The sequence below is a fragment of the Micropterus salmoides genome, unplaced genomic scaffold (assembly GCF_014851395.1).
Source record: "Micropterus salmoides isolate LMB-PRFRI ecotype aquatic unplaced genomic scaffold, ASM1485139v1 Ms_hic_scaffold_2129, whole genome shotgun sequence".
Taxonomy (NCBI): domain Eukaryota; kingdom Metazoa; phylum Chordata; class Actinopteri; order Centrarchiformes; family Centrarchidae; genus Micropterus; species Micropterus salmoides.
The window spans coordinates 26,102-42,067 of NW_024041295.1; the positions used below are offsets into that span (position 1 = coordinate 26,102).

The 15,966-nt window shown below is 42.9% G+C and overlaps 1 pseudogene; it reads left to right on the forward strand.

Moving 5' to 3' along the window:
- Positions 1 to 6,376: 6,376 nt before the first annotated feature.
- On the forward strand, positions 6,377 to 14,948 carry LOC119916727 (annotated as a pseudogene).
- Positions 14,949 to 15,966: the final 1,018 nt, after the last annotated feature.

A 15,966-nucleotide genomic window follows, 5' to 3' on the forward strand; every position in this document is an offset into this window, starting at 1 on the left:
CTGTAGAACCGGCGTCTCTGTCTGGGGGGGAGACACGTCCCACGGCCCCTTTCCTCAGCAGAGTACGAACTTCCTGTCCCAACACCGGACCTTGCTCCGGGCGGACCACAGTCCAAACCACCCCCCTCTTCTGTTGAATTTGGAGGGGGGTTTGAACTGTAGTCGATACCCATCTATGGCAGTGCGCAGGACCCACGGAGAAATGTTCGTCAGGCTCCGCCAAGCCTCTGCAAAGTCTGCCAACGGAACCAGCCCCTCGGGGCTGGTGGTCGGTGTCTCGTGTGATCTTCTGGTGGACCCCTGAAGCCCCAGAACGGCAGGGGGGAGCCGCCGAAGATCCACGGTGAGTGAGTCGGGGCACCGCCTGACTGCAGACCCTCGGGGCAGGCAGTACGGCGTGGACTCGATGGTGGCAGGTGCGTCCTGAACGTGTAAACGGCGGGATAACATCACCTGTTGCCACGGCGGAGGGGACCTCGGTCGGCCTCCGGGGGGGTGGGGGGGGTGCGGGAGGGGAGAAAGACTCCCCTACCCCGGTCTTCCCTGAGCTCCGTCGGGACTGGATGACGGTCCTCAGATCGCGTCTCTCAGACGGCTGAGGGTGAGAGCGCCGTCTCGCTGCCCCAGCTCCTCGGGGGGGCCCCCGAGAAGCGACACCTGCTTCCTCTCCTCTCCGTAGGAGCTCGTAGAGGGAAGGGACCTACGCCTGGCAGCCTCAGCTGCCTTGGGTCCAGACCGGCGAGGGAGGTACTGGCGGAACGCTTCGCCCTGCGTCTAACGCTCCGTGGTTCTGCGAAGCTCCGCCAGACCTTCCTCAGAGGGACCCCCCCTCTGAACCATCTCCTGTAGCAGGTCGGCTTGGTAGGCTTGAAGCACCGCCATGGTGTGCAAGCTCGCACCTGCCTGGCCCGCTGCCATGTACGCCTTCCCCACGAGCGTGGATGTGGTGCGACATGGTTTGGATGGTAACGTCGGCTTCTCCGGGGAGGACGCAAGTCGAGGGGAGAGATAGCTCGCAAGCGCATCCTCCACCCGAGGCATCCTCCCATAACCACGGTCCCTAACCCCCATCACATTACTGTAGTTCAGTGATCGTGGTGTGGAAAGCCATGTAGAGAAGGGTCTGCCCCATGATTACTCAGTTCATCATGTAAATCAGGAAAGAATGGCAGAGACCGGCGTGGAGGTGGCGCGTGGTGCTTAAGAAACCTTTCATCCAGCTTACCACTAGCCTGTGGTGTCTGCTCCTCCTGTGGCCAGTTGATGTTGAGCTTAGCCACGGCTCTAGTCACCACCTCCAGCAGCACGTCATAGTCGGGCGCCGCCAGATGACGCCGCCCCGACACCCGGAAGTCATCGTCCACTACGCTGAGCACGTCCGCCTCCTCGGAGTCGGATTGCTGCAGCGTCTCCGGATCCAAACCGCGAGCGGGAGAAGCCGAGAACGGGCTCCCGAACGAGGAAAGGAAGCGTCGGAGCCAGCGGATGAAGGTCGGGAAAAAGCCTCAGCCGTCCCGAAATCCTCCGACAGATCACGCTGTGAACCCCATGAGTGAAGCCGCCGGGCCGCCTCAGCGGCCGCAGGGCCCGCGCCACGGGGAAAACACATCCGGCCATCCTCGGAAAAGAGAGCCATGCTGTACCTCAGTACCCGCACGGAAAGGGCTTCGCAACGGGCGCAGGCAGCCCCCTCGAGAGCTGCCCGGGCGTGCTCCATCCCCAAACATGAGACACACATCTCATGAGAATCTCCATCCGTGATGTACCGAGGGCAAGAAAAAACACACCTTCTGTACATCTGGTTGCCGGACATGCTGGTAGACTTCTTCTTCAGGTAAGACATACTGCTTGTAGGACTGGAGCTTTCTTCAAACAACATACAGAGCGCCTGCTGAATAGAAAAAAGCTAATGATGAGTGTGTACAGGTGTGCTTTATACTCCTCCGGTTATTCCGTCACACCTTACCGTTCTAGCAACAAGCCAATAGGATTGGAGTGATTTCATTCACGTTCAGACCTGCTTCGCCTAGAGGCGTTCCCATAGTGTCGTAACCGACGCAGTTCGAGTTCCCTCGAAGGGGAACTAACAAATTCCCCCTCAGGGATCAAAAAGTGTAAGAAAATGCAGAAAAGATTAATAACTAAAAACAGAGCAAAGAAAAAGTGATAGCCACCAGCTTCTTCTCCCTTGGCAGGATGAAAGAAAAATATGAATGTATAAAAATTGTTTTTATTGTAGAACAGACTCAGATTCAGAAGGAGAGGCAATACTATAAATACTATAAATACTAATTATAAGAAGAATGAAAAGGCAACAAGCAGCAAAAGAAGATTTTAAAACATTATAATGCTACTTTTAATTGTTTTTCTTGAAGGTTCCCCTCTGTTCTGTTTATGTAAATTGTGTGTTTCTTATTAATTTCTGTTTCTGTTATGTTAAACTTTGCCCCTCAGTAGTATATTATATACATCAGGCCAATTCATTTGCCAACCTGTGGGCCCCATCTGGCCCAGAAACCTCAAAGAGTGTCCCAGCATATATAAATAAATATGACAAAACAAGTAAACTACATATTATAGTGTATGGAAGTAGCTAACAAGTGAGCCATTTTGTTTCATCCTCATGTCTGTTGAGAGTTGCACATGCGTCGTACCGATTAATGTTTTCTACATCTAGCGATTGACAGACACGTGGAGGGAAGTACTGAATACATGTCTCTGTCAACACTCAAAGTAAAATTGACAATGAAACCTGTCAGTTTAACATGCCTGGTCTGGCAAGTACTTAATTATGTTCTATTCTGTATTACATTAATTTGCATTTGTTTAAAATGTGTCAGTATCAGAAACTAAAAAAAAGATTTTAAATTCCTGTTTGGAAGATCTGGCACATTTGAATACCCCTGATATTTACTTTGTTTAAAATGTTTTGTCCTATAGGAGGTGCTGTATGCTGCATCCAGACTGTGGGGTGTTCGGGTGGAGCGGGTGGAGCTATAAGACCTGAGCCTCCCTGTCAATCTGCAGCGCAGCATGGCTACAGAGGCTGAAGCAGCCAGAAAGGCAAGGGTCAAGGTACCTATATATACACACTTAGACACAATCTGTCCATCGGGTGCTCCCTGTCAGCCTCAGTTTTACAGATTAGTCCATTACTCTGTCGTCTTGTCTCCGTTGAGAAAAAGTGTGCGAGTTCCTGCCATCTGTTTCATTTAATCACTACAAGTTAACTGACATTAAAAACACACTGTATATGTCTACGTCTGTGTAAATTTAACCTGATATCCAGCACCTTTTAAAATATGAACAGCACAGTAATTTGGGTTTGGGAAGGCTCTACTATTTTCTTTTTCTTCTTTCTGTAGTCTGTGGTGCAGGAGTGGGTGTGGTTTTCTGAGGCGTCAGTTAAGGTTACACGATACAAACAAGATGTGACATTGTGTTATTGATCATGAATATTGCAAGAACGATTTTTATTTCGATAGTTTTAAACATCTATGAAAACACAGTGGATGGGCCCACGTTTCCCCTTCCATCTGAGAGGGACATCATGAGAGGGACATGAATGTGAATCCAGCCACTTGTTTTGGCCACATTTCACTTAAAACCACAAATGTTGACCTCATGTAGCAGTGGACTGACCTCACAGCTGGTTTTATAATCTCCTTGACTCGATCCACACCGGCCTCTGCTGTTTGCCAAATCAGGTGACTGATGACCGCTTCACAGGTAAGCTCATTAACTGGCCAGGACATTGTGACCTTACACCGACATTTGACTGCTTACCTGCCAATCACTGTCCAGTCCTGGTCGGCAGATTATAGGATGTATTTTTCTAACTGTACATACAGATTTGAATCCATCACATGATATGTCCTCCTTTGTTATTGTATAAGGCAATACTGCTTGGTGATGCAGTGCCCATCAACTGCATTTGCATGTAAGAGCATGATGTCTATGATAACAGACGACTAAGTAAGCAAGTTTCAGGTCCATTTTGATGGTGCAATAAGAAGAAAATTAAGCAAAGGGATGCTTTGAAGGAAGAAAAATGCATTCAGACGCAAGTATAAAAACTTAAACTGCATTTAGATTTTGTCTTTCAAAAATGGCAGGGCGGTTGTTACGGCCCTTAAGCCGTGTGTGTCTGCCCAGGGGTACTGCTGCTCGTCTGTCCTCTGCAGGTCCTGCCCTCTCCCCCCCTCTGATGTTGCAGCCAGGAGGCTAGGGTGCACACCTGTCCCCAGTTTGCAATAAGCGGGAGCGCAGGAGCAGGTATACGGAGCAGAGAGCAGGCAGACTGGGCATGGAGAGCTGGGTGAAACTGCAGTGAGTGACAAGTCTGAACCTCGTGGTGGGGTTCACTCCTTCAGTGGGGGGAGGGTGGTATTCATTATTGTATCTTATGTTATTTTCTCATTCGTGGCATTTGTGGGTGCTTCCTTGTTTTTGGGAAGTTGTTTTTGTAGACCCTCCCCAAGGGTACCTTAGCATTTTTCTTTATTGTAAATAAAGCGCCATATGTACTGTAAAATCTGTCTCCTGGCTTCCTTCAACCTGGAATGATTCTACTATTGTCACTAAGCTCCTCCTCCCCTGGATTTTCCACTGGAGGTTCGTAACAGTGGTGAAGGTTTAATCTCTAATTAATCCAGTACTTAGTCCTCTGAAAAAAGAGCTTGCTGTTTTCACGCTTCGGTTTTAGAACAGATTGAACAAACATGATACAAGGTGTTAATTACTTTTTTTAATTACTAGATTTTAAGGTTGAGGTAGGCAGAGTTTATCACTTCCAGACAGAGCCAGGCCAGCTGTTTTCCCTCCTAATGCCAGACTCTATGCTAAGCTACACTAACTGACTGCTTCACATTTAACAGACAGATATGAGTGTTGTATTGATCTCCTCAGCGAATAAATGCATTAACTGAACTATTCATTTAAGTATTCAGTGGAAGGAATAAATTAAACAATGTGGAGTTTTCTGTTTCTTTTTCATCCGTAGCTGCAGGGGCGATCAGAGATGGACGACACAGACCGGTTGTTGTTTTAACCCATCTTGAAGGGCTCATTTTGCATAGCAGTTTTCCTTCTGATCAACAGATTCTGCAGAGTCTACATGCCTGTCTTTTTCTGGGACTTTAAGTAGTCAAACTGAGCTCCTGATCCATCTTCCAACCGGTGATTGTGCTGAAACCGCACAGTCAGTCTTACATTACTGTGACCCGCCGCTAAGTTTCACTGCTTTTGAAGTGTTTTCAGAGTCTCTGGATGTTAAATTACATGTTGAATTGAGTGAGTACAGGGCAGGATGGGCTGGGTACAGTGTGGCCAGAACATGTGGCGCTATTAATAACCACCGCTGGTGTGGCTCCATGTGGCACAGATTACCCACAATCATATTTCAACATCATTGTTGAGTTGACGGCCACCTACCAGGCTTTTATATTTTTATCTTTGATATACATTTTCCACTACATTCTATTTTTTGCTGTAATGTAAAGTGTAATTTGGACAGTCTTTTCATAAACCTCCAGGAGTGAGGTGCCTACACTAGTTGTCACAATAAATGATAATCTGAAAGATCAAATTTTCTGATCTGCAATGTCAACATTGTAAATCGGCAAAATCACAGCAACACAAACACAGGAACAAGATAACCAAGAAAGCCAAAATACCAAGTGACTTTCCTAGAAAGAAAGTGAAAAAACTCCCACATGCAAATCCAAGTGATTAATGTGCCTCCACCTCCGCCTTTAACACCTTATACATTTATAAGAGAAACAACTGCTAAAAACAGAAGTGAGAGTGAAGAAAAACAGTAAAGTTGTGGACAGGATATATAAACAATGAGCTGAACCTCACTATAGAGAGCTCCGTACAGCCGACTGCAGATTCAGCTGAAAATGTTCTGTAGGTTCATCAATCACATTTGCATTGTTATTATAAACATATCCATTACAGCTGCTTTAAGGTTATTTGAGAGGGGTTTTAATTTAGTTGAAAGAAAGCTTTACTGCCCGGCATCTTCATTCAACTTTTCATATGAATAAATCAAATTAGGTCAAATTATTTCTTCACTTTCTAAAAGCTTCTCAAATGTATCTCCCTTACAAACTCCCGTCTCTTTGCTCCACCACTTCAACATCTACCTGCTATTGTTAAATGTCCTCACTTTTCTTTCTCTTTCTCAGGCTTTCCTGCCCTCCCTCCCTCTCTGCCTCCATCCTTCTAGAAACTGATCCTTGCTGTAAGTTAAGTGGAGACACCGCCTCTCCTCCCTCCCACAACAATCCCTCCCTCATGCAGTCGGTCCCGGCTTCACTCACATTTCAGAAACCCTTCTCTCTCTGTCAGACTTTACCTACATCTTTCCCTGCACGTCCCTGTGTTTGGAGGAAGGATGCAGCCCCACAGACTCCTGAGTCTGCTGGGAGTCATCGTGCTCTGCAACGGTAAGAAAAACACAATTTATCAACACAATATATCAAAGAACTTAGAACTTATGCTCATTGTCAAATCTTTATTCTGCTTACAGTTCAGTTCTTATCTTTGAAGAAACATTGATCCTGAAAGAATTAAAGATTAAAGTAACTGTGCTGCACTTCAGATACAACAACCAGACAATATAAGTGTTTGAGTGCAGACAGAAACAGCTTAGTGAAGTGCAGATTATTTAAAGTCACCCCCATCATCTGGTCTACTTCAGTTTAAAATGAAAAGGTCTGTTTCTGTTTGGTGCAATAAAAGTAATTATACACCGGGTCACACAAAGACGCACTCTTAGGTTCATAGGTTACTAATGTGTGTGTTTGGGGGCTGGATTGTGGCCATTTCCACCCTCTTGTTTTCAGAGTGGGGCAGGTGGTGAAGGGATGAGGTGTTTTTTTATAGCAGCCTGATCCTATTGAGGGCAGTGTCGCACTCATGTGTGTTAATTGCAGAGCGTGAGAGTTGATACCACTCTTATGTGTTAAGTATGGAGCTTGAGACAGTTAGCTTAGCTTAGCATAAAGACTGGAAGCAAGGGCTTGGCTTTGTTCAAAGTTAGAATAATCCGCCTACCAGAACCTCTTAAACTCATTCATGAATGAAAGAATAAAAAATCCATTATTATCCATACAAAAACTAAAGTGTAAAATTAGTGGTTATGCTGTGTTCCAGACAGTGTTGTGTGAGTGATAGTTGGAGCTCTTCTACGGCTCGGATCTGCACAAAACTTTCCGGTGACAGCACAAAAGTTTAAGGACTGCATTGGAAAATGAAATGAGAAACCAGACTTGCCTCTAATCTTTTGTTTTCTAGGTCCAGGAATGATAAAAATTTCTTTAAACCAATGTTTAAATCTAATATTTCCACAGACTGTTCAGCAAAGTAGAAGAGCAGACTGTGGAAACATTGGATTTAAACACTGTGTCAAACTGTGGACATCTGTGAGATCACAAAAAATTAAATTGCGTCTCTTTATTTACCTACAGAGAATCCTCTTTGATTCTAAGGTAGCTAAGTGTCCATGTTAAGATAGCGATAACACCCTGTGAGGTGTGCTGATACAGTAAACTGACTGAGACTCTTGTACACCTGTCAATATTGATTAAATGGAAAAGGAAAAACTGAATCCTCACCTCAGAAAACCACCACCAGCCTGTGCACTCCAGCATGCAGGCTGAAGACACTTTAAATAGGATAAAGAGACTGTATGTTAGCCTGAGTGGCAGCTTAATCCTCACATCATAGATCTAAAGAGGTCCGACTAACACTCAGCGTCACTTGAGTAAGAATTGATCCCAGCGTTTCCTGTCAGACAGCGTGAACTGTTAACTCAGACTTTGGACTTTTAATCTGGCAAACAAGTGAGCAAACATTTGGATAAAGACCATGTCAAAGGTGTTTAGAGAAAGACAGCTATTCTGTCCTTTGTTTTTGGTTTTCCTCTTCTTTGTGTGTTAGGTTGATGTTCATGAACAAAACCAGACCCGAAGTCTCCTGATGTCTTGTTGAAATTACCAACATGTTGTGCAGCTTTAATGTTCTCAGCGCTCGTTCTGACTCAAAATGTCTTCTGTGTTGTGCGCCCAGGCCAGGAGGACAGCGGGACGGACGAGTCCTGCGATGACTTTACAGACCTCAACCTGTCTCACTGCTTCATGGGAACCAGCCTGTACGTCCGGCTGCTGCTCTACACCCGCTCCAACCTCGACTGCGGCCGTGAGCTCAACCACCACAACCTGTCCTCCCAGCCTCTCTTCAACCTCTCCCACCCCACCGCCTTCGTCATCCACGGCTACCGGCCCACCGGAGCTCCCCCCATCTGGATAAACCACTTGGTTCACCTGCTGGCCGAGCAGGAGGACATGAATATTATCGTGGTGGACTGGAACAGAGGGGCGGCCAACCTCAACTACTTCACCGCTGTGGCCTACACGAGCGAGGCAGCTCACAACCTCACCGGCTTCATCATGACTATGCAGGTGAGACGCTCTTGTGTCGAAGTATGAGTTTATTTATCTGAGAAAGAGAACTCCAAGAAATATTTGCTTCTTTTAGGTCCTTGTTTTGCTTTTTCTTGGCACATTAACTGTCTGGTTCAGTCTCAGTGTTTCCAGCAGCAGCAGAAAGCTTTTTTTTCAGCCAATAAAACCCCAACAACTACAGAGCCAGATATTTTTCTTAGGAGAAACAGAGCTAAAATGAGAGTGACTATTGGATTCACATTCATCAAGTGACACAAACAAGATGCAAATGGGACGATCAGGTTGCTCTGTGTCTGCTTGGTGTGGAGTTCTTCTCCTCCCAAGAGGCCAAAACAAATCAAGTAATGCAGCTTTGAAGAACAGTTTCAAACAAACTTAACGTTTACTTTTTGTCTGAGTTTAACAGTGTAGACTTGGCATCTTGACTAAGAGCCTAAAGGGGCGTTTCATTTTATTTTTCCTATCAGGGAGCAGGAATTTCTGAATTATAATCCCAGAAAATAGTTTAATCAACTAGGTCAAGGTCATCAAGATGCCAAGATATTCACTCATTTCATCTCGTGATCAATTTAGTAAGTAGAGGAAACAAAAGTCGGCCGAAACGTACTTAAATTCAAATATATGGCTTCTTAAAAATGACGGCATATGTAAAATACCCACAATATACAGAGCACTATGGTAGTTACGGTGCTGAACTCTGCGCTTCTCTAGTCTTCTATTGTCCTCCAGCTGTTAACGCATTTAGTGTTTAACGCCGTACAGATTATGACCATGCATGAACAGTAAGATGAGAGCTAAAAGGTGAATAAAAAGAGAACAAAATGTGTACCTCGAATGTAACGCTGAGTTTTGAATGTTGTGTGTCTGCAGGAGGAAGGAGCGTCTCTGAGCTCGGTTCACCTCATCGGTGTCAGTCTAGGAGCTCACCTGGCTGGATATGTAGGAGCAAATCTGAAGGGGAAGATTGGACGCATCACTGGTAAAATAAAAAATAAAAATATAATACTAAAAAAACATACAGGGAAAAAGTGGTAGAGCAAAAGGAAAGGGAAAAGTTCAGCGTATTGAGTATGATGGGAAATTATTTTTATTTAAATGTTTAAGTTGACATGTTTAAAGTGACATTAAAGAAGTAAGGACATTTAAATTAAAGGATAAATAAAAGTGTCATGAAAGCATTTCTTGCAGACAGAAAAACAGCACTTCAAACTGAGTTTAAGAAGTTAAAACTTACTACCTTAAATTACAAAGTAATAAATAAACGTAATGTACAAACATTTTGCACTGAGGAAAGTCCAACATGGACCATCTGTACATCTCAGGAATGTATTAATATAAATATTTAAAATCTAGACTCTGAATCTCTTTTCTCTGATTACCGTACCAGGTCTGGACCCAGCGGGGCCGATGTTCACCAGCGCCACACCAGAGGATAGGCTGGACCCCTCAGACGCCATGTTTGTGGACGTACTTCACACTGACATGGACTGTGAGCATCTAAACTACATTTACTGATAACAACTAAACTCAGAGGTAGTGAAAAAACAAACCTGGGGTCAGCTGATTAAACATGACAGAAAAATCAGTGGTAGCCAATGTAGAGACAGAGAACAGGACTTGTAGGCTATATGGGACACAATTTAAAGGATCTTCTTATCTTATTTTAATTTGCTTTAAATTTTGTACATAAACACTTTAAGTATGTAAACACGTATAATCTTAGGTTTAATGATTTTCTTTAACTATTGTGTATTTTGTGGGAGATTTACAATTCATTGTCCTGCACAACAACTGCATAGTTCCTACAAGAGTTCTTCATAACAGAAGCATATTCCTAATTTTTATATTCCTGATGTTAAAAAGGCCAGCAACACATGGAACCTACCAACCCCTATCTTCAAGTGGTACTTCCCGCCCCCCTTTTTAGAATGGTATGTTCCCTCTGCCCAGTGCAGTTCACAAGATCATAGAGGGTCTGAGAGTTACAGTTTTTAGTCTAATTAAGTTAGAAAGAGTGTTAATGTCTTTTGTTTCTGACTGTTATGTGCGTCCATTGGACTGTAAGTACTTTAAGTCTCATGCTAATAGTTTGGGTATAGTCTTCCCCTTCTTAGCTAAATCTTGCTCTAGCTCACTTTAGCTACTGTTAGTCATGTCAATTAGGCCCATTTCAGAGCAAGTGAGTATCTACAGTGATAGCTCTATATGCGTAGAGCCTGTGCTTAATGTAATTACATTCAATGGGGCTCTTTATTATTAATAGCTGCCTAGCTGTCAACTGTTTTCTTTAAGGTGGCTAAATTAGTGTGTAAAAGTACTTAGCTGGCACCACAGTGGTCTGGTGGTGTCACTTTGTGGCCTTTCTAAGTATAGCGGTGTTATTTTTCTCATTTAGTTCTTTATGATGACTGGTTTAATGGGTTGTAATATGTTTCATTACTCTGTATATTATTCCTCATTTCAGAACCACACACACCTACCACAATTTAGCAATAAAGAGGTCTTAACTGGAAATTCTGGACTATTTTGTAGTCCTTCAGTAGCGGGTGGTGATTTCCTGAACCCAAGTATTGTGAGAAGCCACAGTCATCTCTTTCTTTCACCTGAGGTATTATTTTCTAAGGGTTCAATTTTAAACAATAGTATACTATATATACAGTAGCTTGTCAAGGTTTAGTGACAATGCCATCCTAAATAAATAATCTCTCAGTATTCTCTTGCTGAAGGAAGCTCTCTTTTATTTTGAAGAGGTCATATTATGCTTTTTCTTTTCCCCATCACTTTATTGTGTTATGTTACCACCTCCTGCAGAAAACACGGCACCTGAACCGCCGCAGCTCGATTGTAGTCCAGCCTTTACTTCCGTAACTTATCTGCATCACTTTGTAACACGCGTCATAATTCTTGTCTAGCGGCTAGTGTGGCAGTGAAAAAGACTGAAAACAGCACTCAGAAACATCCTGCTCCAGTCTAGCTTGCAAAGCTGGTTCAGGTTGTTCTGCCTGTGTATCAGGATCATGTACGGCTAAACCGGAGCTGTGGTTACCGGCTGAAGCGGCTTTGTTTTGGATCACACTACCTTGCTTGTCAAGACCCACCCTACTCTGCTTCTGATTGGCTAGTAGTCCTTATTTGGGAACAGCACATGTGCAACTCCTCCCGTACCCGAGGTCACTGATTCGAGTCAGGACCCCGCTGTACAATTCGGCGTGTGACGCCTCTGTGGTTCATGTTTGGGTGTGGGACAGCATGTGTTTTTGGAGGCAGTGTGTGAGATGCTGCTAAGTATGTTTTTGTTGGAGGTGGTCAACATTGTGATCGTATATGGATGGAAGTGAGGTGTCGATCAAAAATGAGTTTATTGTCTATTATGAGTCCAAGATATTTGAAGTTCAACTGTCCAGTGTGGACTGTGTTTGATTTGCTGATGACTACTTCTTGTGTTTGAAAGAAACACAGTTAGCATACAAATATAAACATATGGTGTAACGTAATGTGACATGTTTGAGCTCTTTAGTCTTAAAATTACGCTCAATACTGAATCTGTATGTTCCTTTTTGCAGCGTTTGGACTGAGAGGAGCCCATGGTCATATTGACTTCTACGCAAACGGTGGAGCAGACCAACCAGGGTGTCCCAAAACCATCTTTGCAGGTGAAAACACACACTCAAGCTGAAAACATGCTTTCACAAACACTCATTATCACACACTCGCTGTATTATTGTCTGTCTTTCTTTCTCCTCCCACAGGTAAATCTTATTTTGTGTGACCACCAGCGCTCGGTGTTTCTGTTCTTGTGCACTCTGAACCGAACCTGCAGCCTCACAGGTTACCCCTGCTCGTCTTACAGCGACTTCCTGGATGGGCGGTGTATGCAGTGTGAGGCCTTTAAACCTGCACCCTGTCCTGTGCTTGGTAAGTGAAGAAATGTTTACAGGGCTTTGAACAACCTGTAGTGGTGACCAGTTAGAACTACGAGAAGAATAAAAGATATTTACCCTTCTACATCTTATATTTCTCATCAAATCTCTCTAATTTATCATATTAACTAGATAGTTATTATTAGTGCAGAGCTAATCAGCAAAAATAACTGAAAACACCTGTATGGGTTTACATGAGCTTTAAATCGACAGATCTGTGTAGCAAGACAAAACACCGTGAGTACCATTGTTAACAAGACTTATAGACTGATGCAGAAGGTTTCAAACTGTGAGGCGCGGAGGGAAGGACTACAGGCGAGATACTGAGAGGTGAACATGAGTCAAAAATTGCACTCTTTCTTGAGTCATAAGTAATGAAAATCTGAACACACAGAATGAAACATATTTGTAGATTCGGTGTGAATTACACTTTCAGCTCTCATGAATTAATCCCCTCATCAAAGATGCTCCTTTTAACTACAGAACTTGCCTGACAATCATCACATTTTTTCTTCTGTATCACAGTAATCTAGTGATAGTCATAGATAGATAGATAGATAGAACTGCTAATAGCTAATTTGGCATGTTTCAATGGTGCCAATTTGCCAAAATGTAAACAAATATAAGCTTAAAACCAAGGCTCAACTCAGTGGCTCTGTGGAGATATTATACTTCCCGCTTATATCCCCCCCAAAACCCCTGGACAAACTAAACATGTATTTGACTTGGCCCTAACAGGTGCAAAAAGAAGTGAGTATGTTAAACCAACAAACACGAGAGGAGGTCTAATCAGGCCAAATAAGTGGTACACTTGTAACTTGTGCAGGACAGGTAAAAGCCCGTTATCACCAAGGTAATGTTCATCAGTGTTCTTGAGCCACCTTAAAATTAAAGTTTTGGCCCTTGAAAACAGAAGAGGAAGTCGTACTATATTAGAGTCTGGCACCACTCTAATGTAGTGTGACTTCTTCTTTTGGTTTTTAGGAAATAGGGCTGTTTACTTTTCTAGGATCATTTTAGTTGGCTTCTGCCAACTTTATGTGCGTCCATTTAACAAACGTCTGATTTAGCATTTTGCCAATTTAACAAATGTTATGTCCTAAGGTCTAGGGGTATTCTGGATGCAACATAAGGGTGCGGCTGCCCACTCTTCCAAATCCGAAGCAAGGCCAGAACAAAGGAAATACAAATTAGCAGTTTTTATTGTCTACAGAGATGAGCAGTGCCCAAAACAGCCAAAACACTAAGAAACTTTAAAGTCATAACACAAAGCATAACGCTTCCAGGAACCCAGAATACAAGAAAAATAACACAGCAGCCTATAAAAATGTAAACATAATTACTGATAAGTATTTAAAATGTGACATTAAAAAAACAACTGTTTATACCCACAAATACAGCACTTAACTGGAAATTCTGGACTATTTTGTAGTTCTTCAGTAGCGGGTGGTGATTTCCTGAACCCAAGTATTGTGTAGAGGAGTTTGACCTTTTGTGTCTGATCAGCTGTGTGGTCTCACCTGCAGGTTATGATGTCAGCCAGTGGAGGGAGACTCTGCTGAAGCTCGGACAGACCAAAGTCTTCTTCAGCACCACGGCCACGCTGCCCTACCGGAGTGAGTCAAACGCACTCTCACATAAGATCCCACCAGAATCTCACAAACCATCATTCACACAGCAGATTTACCTTTAACCTCCATGCGTCATACAAGACAAGTTGTGTATTTTGTGTTTCCCATCAGTTGTCTCAGCTGAAACATTTGCTGTGACATTACTGATGCCGTTATGGACAAAATGTGTAACATGAAAGAAGGTTTAAATTCTGGTGATGCTTTTTGATGATATATTGATTGATATATCACTTTGCAACATAGAGTATAACATGATTGTAACACTTGTGTGCGGCAGAGCTGAGCTACAGAGTGGACATGGTGACCTGGAACCAGTACCTCCGCTGGGCGTTCGTCTACATCCGGCTGCACAGTGGCAGAAACTTCACAGAGGCGCGAATAGACAAGTAGGTCTGTCAGTACAACACGTGGAAAAACACCTGTTTCCCCTCTCGGTCATCAGTCAGAACAAGAAGCTTGCGTCACAACAGAAAGAAATAATTCAACATATCCGGCTTTTACACAAAACACACTCCTATTATAGACTTTGATTAGATTTTTCATATTGTCAACAAATCCCATGAACGCTCTGCGGTTGAAACCCTTCACCCTCCTCCTCTGTTCCCAGTAAACTGATCCGGTTCGAGCAGTACACCTCCACGCGGCTGCTGGCCCAGTTTGATGAGGATCTGCAGCAAGTCCAGAAGATCTCTATACGCATCAACACCGGCAACGTGATCGGCCCTCGTTATAAATCAGACTCCTGCAAATTCGCTTCACGCCGCTGGACCGCCCTGAGAGGTCAGGCCTGTGACCATAGTGACGTTCACTACTGGAGTCACATTACTTTTTTAGACCCTTTGCTGACTTTGATGCTCAAACAAATGCAGCTAAATGTTTTCCCTAAAGATGTGATTTCAAAGGTAGTTGACTAAGCAGTTTTACCCTCCAAAATGTATGCCCTTGCAATGCATTGTGGGAAAATAGTTGCCATCAAAAGCACAACGTGAGAAATTAAGCATTTAAATTTTGTAGTTTTGTCACTTTTCCAGTGTCAACACAGTACAACCACAGGTGGAAGAAGTTTGTAGTAAAAGTACAAAATTAGAATCAAATTTAATAATAAATAAATAAATAAATATGCATACTCATAATGCAGAATGGCCCATTTTAGAATAATACATATTATATTACTGTTTTATAATTATTGAATTATTATGTGTTCATCACTTTAAGGTCATGTTGTAAGTTTATTAAGTTGATATTAATAATGTGAATCTCCAATGTAATGTTAGTGGAGTAAAAAATACAATATTTGCCTCTAAATTTCTAGTTAAGTTTCTTGAAACAAACTAATCTGGATCTGCATGTTCCACTTCTTTGAACCCATATCACATATCATATTTGTATGTATTTGTAAGACACTATTGAGCATGAAAGTTCATTCTTAACCTTAGAAATAGCAGTCTGACAAATATATATATATACTGAACAAAATTATAAATGCAACACTTTTGTTAATGCCCCCATTCATCATAAGTTAAACTTAAAGATTTAAGACTTTATGTACACAAAAGCCTATCTCTCTCAATATTGTTCACAAATCTGTCAAAATCTGTGTTAGTGAGCACTTCTCCTTTGCTGAGATAATCCATCCACCTCACAGGTGTGGCAGATCAAGATGCTGATCAGACAGCACGGGTATTGCACAGTTGTTCAGTATATTTTATGGATTGAATGTTTGGTCTTTAAAAATATAAAAAATTTGATCAACAGTCAAAGATATTCATTTTGTTTTCTTGCAAGGGAAAGAAAAGCAGCCAATCCTCGACTAGACAGAGGATATGTTTGGTATTTTTGCTTGATAAATAATTTAAAACAAGTAATGTTATCAAAATAATTGCTGATTAATTCCCTGCCATTTAATTAATTTACTAATCGTGGTCTATTTCCTTCCTGTCAGGC